At 50.7% G+C, this 12,702-nt stretch overlaps 1 long non-coding RNA gene across 2 annotated transcripts; it reads left to right on the top strand.

Annotated features, from left to right (window-relative positions):
* The first annotated feature begins 4,151 nt into the window (after positions 1-4,151).
* LOC105473781 (uncharacterized) lies at positions 4,152-12,107 on the top strand. 2 transcript variants are annotated; one of them, XR_982469.2, is made up of 4 exons: positions 4,152-4,942; positions 6,636-6,678; positions 6,825-7,798; positions 8,548-12,107. It is a non-coding gene; the product is annotated as an uncharacterized lncRNA (long non-coding RNA). The 2 variants fall into 2 exon arrangements; XR_011610212.1 differs by having other exon boundaries at positions 6,773-7,798.
* Positions 12,108-12,702: the final 595 nt, after the last annotated feature.

Genomic DNA, 12,702 nt, shown 5'->3' with positions numbered 1-12,702 from the left:
GGACAGGTATATAGATATATTGGTAGATGAGTGAATAGGTGGGTGGGTGGGTGGATGGATGGATGGATGGATGGGGGATAGATGTATAGATGGGAAAAGGGATACATAGACATATGCAGATATAAAAGATAGAAAGCTAAACAGGAAAAAAGATGGAAAGGAAGAAAGGACTGCCTCCACAGACCCAGGTCTAGGTAAACACACCTACTGAAGCACAGAGCCACCTGTTCTGCTGAGACAGGCACGAACCCACCGGGGACAGTCACCCACATGAGGCTGGGGGTCCCTGCTCACTGATATTCTGGGCTCTTTGCTCCCTGGGGCTTCTTCAGTGAGATCCAGGCTGCCCTGGGGGTGCAGTGCTGGGCCTGGGAAGAAAGGGAATATCAACTTGGATGCAGACCAGGAGCAGAGCCCTAAGAGGAGAACTTTGGGACCAGGCCCCACTGTGCTCATGAGGGCAGGGTGGAATCTAGGTCCCTGCGCAGGCACCAGGGGCCTGGGCTTTGCCACCTCCAGCCTCCCTCAAGCTGTGTCCTGTACCCCTGCTTTGGAAGCGCCTCCTGGGTGCCTCCCAGCCCCAGCTGACCTCCGATCAAAAGTAATGACCTGTGCTTATGGGACTCTGGGCCAGGTCAAAGGTCACCGTGGAACATGGGTCACCTTGGGCCCTTCTGGCCCCAGCACAGGGCCTCACAGTTCTGATGCCCCCTGAGGGGGTGGGAGAGGCCTGTGGGGCCAAGCTGGACCCAGAGGAAACCGGAACCTGTCCATCGGCCTCAGCTTTAAAGAAAGGCCTCTGGTTCTCCTGGAGGGACCGAGCAAAGACAACATAGTGGGGTCTGCTGCTCTACCAATCCTAGGGGTACCCTGGCTTCTCCTGTTGCCTGTGTGTGGGTGTGAACCAGGCACAGGGCACCCAGTCCCACCGCCCCTGAGTTCACCACCCTCAGGACCATGGCCTGGTCGTCGCCCAAAGCCACGTCATTCACTGGGACCTTGTGGCAGAACTGGGACCTGGAGACATGGCGCCTCCAGCCATTTCCTTCCCAAAGAACAGGGCCGGTCCGGAAACTTCCACCCAAAAGAGACAAGGGTCCCTCTGCTGCGGGTCCTGCTGCCCCGTCCAGAGGGAGTGAGTGAGGTGGTGGTGGTCCTGCCGCAGGCCGCACCCGGTCCTCTGGTGGGCCCAGCTGCTCTGCTATGGGGGAAGGAGGAGAGGAGAAAGCAGGGAGATGTCCCCGATTCGGTGGGCTAGGGGACACCCCAACCCCCAGTGAGACCTCCACCCGGCCAGCGTCCAGGCTCTCGACACCACCGCGAGAAGGAATCAGGGGCGAGTCGGCAAATAGTGAAAGGCAGAGAGTTCCTGCGAAGGCCGAAGCTCCCACTGGAGAAAGGGAGTGTGGCGCCCTCTAGAGTCCGTCCCACGCAGGGGCGCTGGGGCCGGAGGAGAATCCACAGGATTCCTGGAAAAGGTGGAGATGTCTCCGAGCTGCAGGGCCGCCCATTTTTGCACAGATCTGGGTGTTCTGGAGCCGTCGTGCGCGGTGGGGGTGTGATGCGTATGCTAATGAGCGCATCGTGAGGCCGCAGGAGACACCGGGGCACACCCAGAGCCCTGTGGGGTCCAGGCGGTCTCAGCCAGCGCGGCCACACCCTGGTGTGTGGGGTCCTGTCAGCCCCGGGCTCCTGCAGGGTTTCCTCTTCCTAGAGATGAGAAGGGGCTGCCTGGAATGTCCACTCCCCTCCAACCACCCTGTATTATTCCCGTCTCATGGTGCGTGGGCTTCTCCCTGGGGATGCCGGTGAGGCCACATTTTCCTGGACCAGCATCTGGTGGAGGGAGAGAAAGAAGAATCCCCCCCCACCCCGAGGCTGCCCCTTCACACACACACCCTCCTCCCCGCCATAAAGCCCCTCCCACCCAGGCAAAGAGCTGACTCTTTCTGGAGCCCCGGGCTCCTCTTCCCTGCTGTGGAGTGGGGACAGGAGCCCCGTGGCACACGCCTGAGAGCCAGTCCTGTGTGTCTTCCAGAGGCCCCGATGGGGCTGCCAGATGCTGCCAGGCAAAGGACTGCTGAGCACACAGGGGAGCTGGGGGGGTGGGGCCAACCAGCTCCCCTCACAGGCGTTCTGCTTGAGGGCCTGGCCGTGCCTGGGTGTCACATGTCAGCCGCAGAAGCAGCAGCAGGGGGTGGGGCCCCAGGAAGGAGAGGGGCTTCTCCTCGGCTGGCAGCACCCAGCCCCTGGGTGCCGGAGGTGTGTCTGTTCCCCCAGGAGTGCCTGCAGCCTCTGCATAGATCCCTCCAGGAGGGAGGTCCCGGTGCTCAGGCAGGAGCTGTCAGTACCTGAGCCTGGGAGGAGCAGACACAGCCACCTCTCCGTGAAGTAACCAGGAGGCTGTTAGAGTTACTCCAGCTTAGAATTTCTGAAAATCTCGAAATTCTCAACAAAATCCACAAGGCTTGAAGCAAGGGCCACTGCATTTGACAGAAATGAGCACAATTTTCATATAAGATGTTGGAGTATCCAGGTAATAATGCAGAAGAAGTTTTGAAATTCATTTTTCTTATAGTTGAAGATACACTGTTAGAATTCACAAACAGACGTTGTAAGTTGTGTATAATCGTGAATTCACCTTCAGTCTCTCCTATGAGCTCCACAAGTACAGGAAACGTCAGGGCAAACATAATCAGGATAGATTTGCCTCTAAAACCACACTCAAACTTATGATCCAAAAAGTGATCTGTCTGAAGCGCAAACATTTGTGGGAATAGCTGCTCATCTGCTCTAGATGTGCTAAAATCTGCGACTCCAGATGGCTCAGCAGAGCAGCTTCCCAGCTCGCCACAGCCTATGAGACACTCCCAACATCTCCGGAATGTTCCCTCAGCAGAAAGAGCCTTCTCCACATTAAAAATTGCCAAAATGCCGGGCGCGGTGGCTCAGGCCTCTAATCCCCGCACTTTAGGAGGACGAGGCGGGCGAACCATGAGGTCAAGAGATCGGGACCATCCTGGCCAACATGGTGAAACCCTGTCTCTACTAAAAAAAAAAAAAAAAACAAAACAAAAACAAAAATTAGCTGGGCGTGGTGGCGCGTGCCTGTAGTCCCAGCTACTCGGGAGGCTGAGACAGGCAGAGGTTGCAGTGAGCCGAGATCATGCCACTGCACTCTAGCCTGAGCAACAAGAACAAAACTCCCGGAAAAAAAAAAAAAACCTGCCAAAATGACTTGGAATCGTGCATCTGCCATGGACGACCTACATGGCTTTCAAGTAGACTGAAAGAAAAGCAAGTTGCTAAAAACAGGTTTCGCCGCCCTGCGGAAGGATGCGCAGAAAAGGGAGCCGGGACAGCGCAGGTTCAGCTGCGGCTCCTGGCCACTGTCTCCCGCCCTGTGGGGTCCCACGTAGCAGGGGCTGAGGGCGCGGCCTTCTGTTCCAGGGCCCTAAGGACCCCCGTCCTCCTCTGAACACGGCCCGCATTTTCCCCTGGGCCTGGGACTGCGGCGCGAGGCAGCCTGGCCGGGGGCTCTGGTCCCCCAGGGCGCCCGGGATCCCACACCCGCTCCGGGAACTGGTCAGGTACAGGCGCCTGGCGAACTGCAGCTCGGGGGTGGCCAGGTCCCGGCCGTGGCGGCGGGTGGCCGGGTCCAGGTCTGGCCGCAGCTGGTAGCCCAGGATGGGCGCCAGGTCGTGCTGCAGCGGCGCCAGCTGCGGGTCAAACTCCGCGCCCGGCCCCGCGGCCTCGCCATGCGGGAGGCAGGTGCGCGCCCACCGCGCCCCAGCGCCGCCACCTCCGGCCGCAGCCCCGCGGCCCCCAGCGCGCCCACCCGCGCCCACAGAGTGAGGTTCAAGGTCGCACAGAGCGCCAGGTCCAGCGCGTTCTAGGCGCGCTCCCTGCGCTCCACGCGCGGCTCCAGCGGCTCCGGGCGAAGTCCGCGCCTGTGGGCGGGGAAGGCCACCAGGTGATCCAGACCCCAGCACAGCGCGGCGCAGCAGCCCCGGGGACTCGTCCGGGTGCTGGGCGATGGCACCAGGGGGAAGCGCGGGGCCACCGCTTGCACCCCCACAAGGCGGCGGCGCGTTGTGGTCGAAGCCCAGGTCCGAGGCCATGAGGTTGCGGCCACAGTGGCTGTCGGGCCAGGAAGTGTCGCAGGCTCCGGGCATGGACAAAGGGCGAGGCCGTCTTGTAGAAGGCGGACTCCAAGTCCCGGGCTGGGTCCCTCAGGATGGTGAAGGAGAAAGTGTCGCAGGTCAGGATGTGTCGCGTGTGGGCGGGGAAGGGCCTGTGTGCCCACGAGGGCGGCTGGTCTGGGGACTCTCCAATGGCTCCAAGGGCAGGAGTCGCCTTGAGCCCCACCCAGGCAGAGGTTCCATCGCCCTGGGCCTCTGGAGCTCTGGCCTGTCCATCCAGAGGCCCCGGAGGAGGTGAGCCCCACCCTTCTATCTGAACTCGGGGTCCCCCACGGACCACTTCCCAGAACCTCCAGGACAGGAATGGCCACCCCAGCGCTCTGCCGGCAGCCACCTCCCCTCCCTGCTCAGGGCACCAGGTTCTCCAGGAGAGAAGCGCAGGGCTCTCATTCTTGGAAGACGGAATGCTTTTCCACACCTGTGGGGTCTCCTGGGGTTCTGCGTGCAGGTGGCATCCATCTAGAGTGTGGGCCATGACCTTCTCCTCCCACACCCCAGTCTCAGGGCCCAGGACTCACCTCAGTGGGCTGGAACCTCAGGTGCCGGCACGTGATATCGAAATGAGGGTTCCTGCCCCTGGAGAAGCCCTCCACCACGCTGGCCTAGAAGCAGACCGGGTAGAAGAAATGGGCGGCTTGCTGGGAAGGCAGAGCAAAGGTGAGGCGGTGCTTCCACCTGAAGCGGAACAGAATGTTCACGATGGTGCTGCTGATGCTCTTGTGGACCTTCAGGAAGAACAGGTGGGTCCAGGGCTTGCAGCTGCCTGCCTGGGAGAACACCAGGGTGCTGGGCTGGCCTGGAGCCGGGGCTGCCACCCCAGGGGGGTGAGGGCTCAGGACTTGGCCCTCATCCTCTTTAGATCCTCTCCACGTAGACCCTGTTTCTGGGGAGTTTTCCCATCAGCTGGGTCCGCCAAGGACTGTGACGCTGGGGTCTGTGTGGGGTGGTGGCGACTTCTGTGAGAAACACCGAGCTGCCCCAGGCGGCTCTGCCATGGGGCGCTCCTGCCGGACACAGGCACGGGGCTCCTGCTGCTCCCAGGCCTCAATGTCATCAGTCACGTGGGTGTCCCACGTTCCCGTGGGTGTGCACAGGCTTCTCACCGCGGCTTCAGTCTGCAGCTCCCTCCTAACACGCGGTATGGAGCATCTTTCCTATATTTTTGCCATCTGTGTATCCATTTTGGTCAGGTGTGTATTCAGATTTTTTTTACCCATTTTTTAATTGGGCTGTTTGTTTTCTGAGTTTTAAGAGTTCATTACTGAGTTCTGAGTGTTCTTCATGTATTTTGTTTGTTTTGTTGGGGTTTTTTTTGTTTTTTTGTTTTTGTTTTTGTTTTTTTTGAGACGGATTCTCGCTCTGTCGCCCAGGCTGGAGTGCAGTGGCGCCATCTCGGCTCACTGCAAGCTCTGCCTCCTGGGTTCACGCCATTCTCCTGCCTCAGCCTCCCCAGTAGCTGGGACTACAGGCGCCCACCACCTCGCCCGGCTAATTTTTTGTATTTTTAGTAGAGACGGGGTTTCACTGTGTTAGCCAGGATAGTCTCAATCTCCTGACCTCGTGATCCGCCCGCCTCGGCCTCCCAAAGTGCTGGGATTACAGGCGTGAGCCACCACGCCCGGCTGTTTTGTTTGTTTTTGAGACAGGGTCTCACTCTGTCACCCAGGCTGGAGTGCAGTGGTGCCATTATGGCTCAGTGCAGCCTCAACCTCCTGAGCTTAAGCCTAAGCTTCTTAGCCTCCTGAGTACCTGGGACTGCAGGCACAGCCATCACAGCCAGCTAATTTTTCATTTTTTGTAGAGATGGTCTCACTATGTTGTGCAGGCTGGTCTCGAATTCCTGGGCTCAAGCGTTCCTCCCACCTCAACCTCCCAAAGTGCTGGGATTACTGGTGTGAGCCACTGCACCCAACCCTGTTTGTACAGTTTGGATGCCAGTTCTTGTCACTCATGTGTTTTGCAAAGATTTTCTCCCAATCTATGTCTTGTTTTTACATTCTTTTAGATGTTGTTTGTGGAGCAATTATCAATTTTAATAAAGTCCAGTTATGATGATTTTCTTTCACAGACTGTACTTCTGGTGTTAGATCACAAAACTCATCTCCAAATGCAAAGTTACCTAGATTTTCAACTATGTTTTCTGTTTTCTTCTAGGAGTTTTATAGTTTGGCATTTTTACATTTCCTCCTGTGTTCCATTTTGACTTATGATTTGTGAAGGGTTAAGATCAGTAACTAGATTCATCTTCCTTCCTCCTTCCTTTTTTTTGCCTGTGGACTTTTCACTGTGCCAGCACCATTTGTTGGAAAGACTATCTATTGTCTATTGGATTGTCTTTTTCCTTTGTGGAAGATCATTTGACAATATCTGGGAAGATCTATTTCTCTGCTCTCCGTTCCTTTCCACTGATCTGTATGTCTGTTCTTCCAACAGGACCCACTGCTGTGATTACTGTAACTTTGAGTCTTGAAGTCAGGTAGTGTTAGATTCTATTTTGTTCTTCTTCAATATTTCCTTGGATATTCTGAGTTTTTTGACTTTCTATATAAACTTAAAATCTGTTTGTTCAGATCTTCAAAGAAGTTTGCTGGGATTTTGATTGGAATTGCATTAAATCCACAGATCAAGTTGGGAAGAATTCACATCTTGACAACAGAGTCTTCCAGTCCACAAACATGGATTGACAGATTCTCCTCTCATCAGAACTTCTTTGACTTTCAAATCAGAATTCTGAAGTTTTCTACAACAGAACCCATACATATTTTGTTTGATTAATACCTAAATATTTCACTTTTTGGTGCCATTACAAATGGTAATTTGTATTTGAAGTTTGAAATTTTCTTGAGAAATTTCTATTTGACATAAAACCTTTGAATTTAATAAAGAATGGCAACAACTGGTTGGTACACACATTAATTCAAAATATTTTCACTAAGCACCAAGTAGAACAGTTCCCAATAATCTTTTCACTGAGAACACATTTGAAAGAATGCCTAAAACTTAATCTGTTTATTTAAGTTTTTAATCAAAAAATCTAAAGCTGCCTGAGTTTCTAATTACCATGTGATGATCAGGTTAACAACCTTGAGGTCATCTCATAAGAGCTTTTTAAGAGCTTGTTTAACCTGTGTATTCTCACCGAGGGGATGTGTTGGCCTCAGGCTGTTAATCACAGGTCCATGTGCCAGATACCGCACATGCACGGACACACACAAACACACACACACACAGAGTAATAAGCATTGTGTATCAGCGATAAAGAAGATAAGGTCCCTGTATATTTAAGAAGAATAATGTCTACCTGTCATAGGTGTGCAGTTAGTGAGGGGCACAGAGACAGACACACAGCACCAACCCACGAGGGAGAGCCAGCAAGAGCAGCAGAAGAGAGAAGCCCTGTGCCCAGGGATGCAGCAGAAAGTGCGCGGCAAGGCTTCTGGGACCAGGCAGCATCCAGGTCAGACCAGGAACTGGAGTGGATGTCAGCACGTGTCGGGTGGGGCCTTCAAGGCTCAGGAAGACAAAAACAGCCCAGTGTGGAGCTACCTCACACACCAGCCAATTCTCAGGCCGACAGCCTCTGCTCTTTCACTCAGGTCAGTTTCAAAGGTGCAGGGATATTGGCCATAGGTAGTGAGTATCTGGGGCCAGTGGCACTGATGGTAAAGGAATTTACCAAAGCAGTTGTAGGTAAAGAAAGGCAGATTTATTAGAGAAAGTATGAAACTATGTTGTAAGAAAGCAATGGGCAGATCAGCAAGAGAGGGGCTGACTACAAGGAGACAAAGGCTTGCTGGGATTTTACAGGATGGTGCTTATGCTGTGTGCTGGAGAGGGCTTTGTGCAGTGCTGCTAATGCCAAGGTTGTGGTGAGCTAACTTGCATTTTTCTATCAGCTGAGGGTCTGGTGATAAGTTGAGTGCAGGAAGATGATGAGTTATTTGTGCAGGAAGGCTGTGTGTCCTGTGTCATGAAGAAAGGCAGGTTTACAGCTTATCTGCCTTCTCTTTTTGCTTTCCCCCCACTCCTTTTCCCTAATTAGGACTCGGTAGTATTGGCAGATGGCTGCTGAAGGTAAGTTGAGGAGCCCTGAGGGGTGCTGGCTGGTTTTTTTCTGCTGGACGCTGCTGTCCTCCAGCTCCTGCTGCCAATGCCTCAGCTTTGTCAAGTGCTTCTGGGCCAGTGCGCCTTTCCGCTGTAACTCATTCCTTAATTCCGAGACATCTTGCATTGTTATTCAAGTATTCACATCAGGAAATGAGTCAACGTGATGAACTCTTTGACAACTTGCTCTGTTTTTTTTTTTTTTTTTTTAATCAGATAATTTAACAGTCTTTTTTTCTAGGAAAAAACGTTCTGTCTTACAACGGCCAGAAACTTCTGGATACACTCATCAACACCAGTTGGCATTTCTTCCTGATCAGTGCCATCGACAATCCTGACTCACCAGACAAGCAAAGCAGGCCTCAAACGGTGACTCCAACTCATCCACCAAAGTGCTGGTAGAAGGCCTCGGAGTGCCTGGAGCTGCCTGAGGGAGCACAGCCTGGCCCAGGAACCCCGGTGTGGGTGGCGGGGGCCCTGGTGGCTGCCCAGAACACATACTGCCTCTCGAAGCTGCTGTGTCTGGAATCAAAATTTAATTGATTATTGCAGATATTTAGAAAATCAATTGACCTTTCTGTAGTAACTCAGTAGTCTGTGACCTTGTCATCTCACTTACAAGTTCCAGGGCTTTGTGTTTTGGTTTGGTTTTGGTTAATTCTTTGGGATTTTCTACATAGGCAATCATAATTCGTGAACACAGACAGTTTTATTTTTTTCTTCTTAATCTGTATACCTTTTATTTCCTTTTCTTGTCTTTTTCTTTTTTCTTGCATTATTATTTTTAATGGCCACATCATACTTCTACATATGTATGTGGTACAGTGTGATGGTTCCATACATGTATATAATGTGTAATTATCAAATTAGGGTAATGAGCATATCTGTCACCTCAAACATTTATCATTTCTTTGTTTTGGGATCATTCATAATCCTCTCTTCTAAGCTATTTGAAAATATACAATAAATTCTTGTTAGTTATAGTCACCCTATAGTGGTATAGAGCACTAGGACTTACTCCTATCTAGCCATACTTTTGCCTTCGTTAACCAACTTCTGGCCATTTCATCTTCCTCCCTACCCTTCCCAGCCTCTAGTAACCACTTTCTACCCTATTTCTATGAGATCTTTTAGCTTCCACATGTGAGTGAGAACATGTGGTATTTGTCTTTCTGTGCCTGGCTTATTTCACTTAACATAATATCCTCCACACTCATCCATGCTGCCATGAATGAAATAATTTCATTTATTTAATGGCTGAATAATATTCCATTGTATATGTGTACCACAGTTTCCTTATCCATTTATCTGTTGTTGAACACTTAGGTTGATTCAACATTTTGGATATTGTAAATAAGGCTGCAATAAGCATGGGACTGTAGATATCTCTTTGACATACTGATTTTCATTGATTAGGTATACACCCAGCAGTGGGATTGCTGGATGATATAGTACTTCTAGAGGAACCTCCATGGTGCTTTTCCATAATGGCTGTACTAGTGTATAAGTTCCTCTTTCTCTGCATCCATGTGCAGTGTATGAGTTCCTCTTTCTCTGCATCTGTGCCAGCCTTTGTTATTTCTGCCTTTTTGATAATGGCCATTCTAACTGGGGTGATACCTCAATGTGGTTTTGATTTGCATTTCTCTGATGATTGGTGATCATGAGCATTTTTTTCATATTCCTGTTGGCTGTTTGCATGTCTTCTTTTGAGCAATCTCTATTCAGCTCATTTGTCCGTTTTTAAATTGGATTGTTTTTGTTTTTGTTTTTTGCTGTTGAGTTGTTTGAGTTCCTTGTGTATTCTAGATATTATCCCTTGTGGATAATTAGTTTGGAAATCTTTTCTTCCATTCAGTAGTCTGTCTCTTCACTCGATTGATTGTTTCCTTTGCTGTGCAGAAGTTTTTTAGTTTGATATAATCCAATTTGTCTACTTTTGTGTTTGTTGCCTGTGCTTTTGAGATCTTTTCCAGAAAATCCTTGCTCAGACTAATGTCCGGTAACATTTCCCTGCTTTCTCCTAGTTATTTCATTGTTTCAAGTCTTGCGTTTAAGAGTTTAATTCACTTTGACTTGATTGTTATATGTGGTTAGAGAGGTCCTTTGACTTGATTGTTATATGTGGTTAGAGAGGTCTAGCTTTGCTGTTCTGTAGAGGGATGTCCAGTTTTCCCAGCGTCACTTCTTGAAGAGACTTCTTCCCCAGTGAGTGTTCTTGGAGCCTTTGTATAAAATCAGTCGGCTGTAAATACATGAATTTATTTCTAGGTTCTGTATTTTGTTCCATTGGTTTACGTGTTTTGATGCCAGTACCGTGCTATGTGGTTACTACTGCTTTGTGGTATATTTTGAAGTCAGATAGTGTGATGCCTCCAACTTTGCTCCTCTTGCTCAGGATTGCTTTGGCTATTTGGCATCGCTTGTGGCTCCATATGAATTTTAGGACCAGGGTAGTAGAGTTGTTTGGCCTGTAGAGCGGGTGTGTCAGTTCAGTCATTGCTGTTTCCCTGGGATGTGGAGTACTACATCAGCTCCCCCAGGGATGTGCAGCTGTTCCTCTTGGCCAGGGCACTGATTCCCCAGGGAGAAATGTACCATTTTAACTGAGTCCTGAAGGTCTCTGTGCAACCCAGACACCATTTCCCTGGGAAGCAGGGCACTACTGCAGCTTAGGTACTAGGGTGTGTGACCACCCCAGGTGGCAACACCATCATTTCCTGGGAGTCAGGGCATTACTTCAGCATAGGCACTAGGGAGTTGTGACTGCTCTGGGTAGCCAGGGCACTGTTTCCCTGGGGTGCCTGGAGTTGTATTGAGGGGCAGGGCTCAGCAGTGACTGGGAGCCCTGTATCCTTGGAAAGCAGTGTGCAGCTTCTGTTCCAGTTCTATGGGGCAGGGTGCGACCACGACCAAGAGAGGTATATGGAGCCACTGTCAAAGTGTCATTGCCCCAGGTGGGAGTGTGTGGCTTCAGCTCCAGCCAAGGGACCCCTCCGGGAAGGGTCCAGCCACAGCTGAGAGAGGCAGACAAGCGGTTTTGCCTAAGCGCTCTTTCCCCAGGAGGGAGTGTGCAGTTTCAGCTCAGCCCTGGGGGTGTTGGGGAGGGGGAGGGAGAGGTAGAGCCACTTCACCACTGTTTGCCCCATGGGAAAGGGTGTAACAGCTGTTCACAGCTCAGCTGGGGATGCTGGGCCACCAGGAAGGGTTGTTTGGTGGCAGTTGAACCTCAGGTATGAAGGGGAGCCACGGCTACTCGCCCCGGGAGCAAGACACACTCCAGCAGTCATTCTAATTCCAAGACAGAGTATGTGAGGAAAATAGAACATGTCAGGACCTCCAAACTTGTTATGCCAGAGGGAAGGTTAAACATGGAGACAATCACACAACGCTGCCATCTTTTACCCAAATAAACAATCACTTTACAGTCTTGTGCCAAAGCATTATCCATTAGCCAGACCGCCACAGAAAGCAAAGACTCCTGACATCTTGAAACCTTGCAACCTTTCAAGGGTGCCTATCTGCTTATAAAACAAGGACGTGTCCATTGTAACTTTAGGTCTGCACTCTATGTCTAGCTCCTAAAACTAGTCTGCCAGGTTCCATGCTGAGGATGCTTATCTTCCTGGGTACAGAACAAAGACCTCCTGAAAACCTATTTGGATAACATTGGACACAGATATGTCTGTGACTTGTGTTTTTCCCCAAAACACCCTCAAGCTCTGGCTTAATAAAACTTGATCAATTGAGACTCCTGTGTCCGTCACTAATTTTGATTAACAGGTAACACAGTAGCTGTGGGGGGCCATAGAGTGTAAACCAAAAAGTATCTAAGACAAGTCTCAATCAATTTGGAAAGTTACTTTGCCAAGGGTCAAGATCATGGTCTGGGACACAGCCTCTGGAAGTCCTGAGAACATATGCCCAGGTGGTTGCTTCACAGCTTGATTTTGTAAATTTTAGGAGGGCAGAAGTTACAGGCAGACATCGATCAATACATGCGAGGTTTACACTGTTTTGGTCTGGAAAGGTGGGACCTCTGGAGGGGTGGGGTGAGACGGCTTCCAGGTCATAGGTAGATTCAAAGATTTGCTGACTGGCAATTGGTTGAAAGAGTTAAGTTTTGCCTAAAGAGTTGAAATCAACAGAAAGAAATGCTTTGGGTTAATGTAAGTGGGGGGTTGTGGAAGCCAAGGTTCTTGTTATGCAGATGAAGCATCCAGGTAGCAGGACTCAGAGACCATAGATGGTAAATGTCTTCTTATCAGTACTTAAAAGGTGCTAGACCTGAAAAGATGTAGTAAGAGAAGGAGATTCTCTATAGAAAGTAAATTTCCCCCACAAGAGACAGCTTTGCAGGGCCACTTAAAAATACATCAAAGAGGGCCGGGCGCGG

This window comes from Macaca nemestrina, chromosome 11 (genome assembly GCF_043159975.1).
Source record: "Macaca nemestrina isolate mMacNem1 chromosome 11, mMacNem.hap1, whole genome shotgun sequence".
In the NCBI taxonomy this organism is placed as follows: domain Eukaryota; kingdom Metazoa; phylum Chordata; class Mammalia; order Primates; family Cercopithecidae; genus Macaca; species Macaca nemestrina.
The sequence above is the reverse complement of the archived record's forward strand: the minus strand, read 5'-3'. Positions and strand labels throughout refer to the sequence as shown.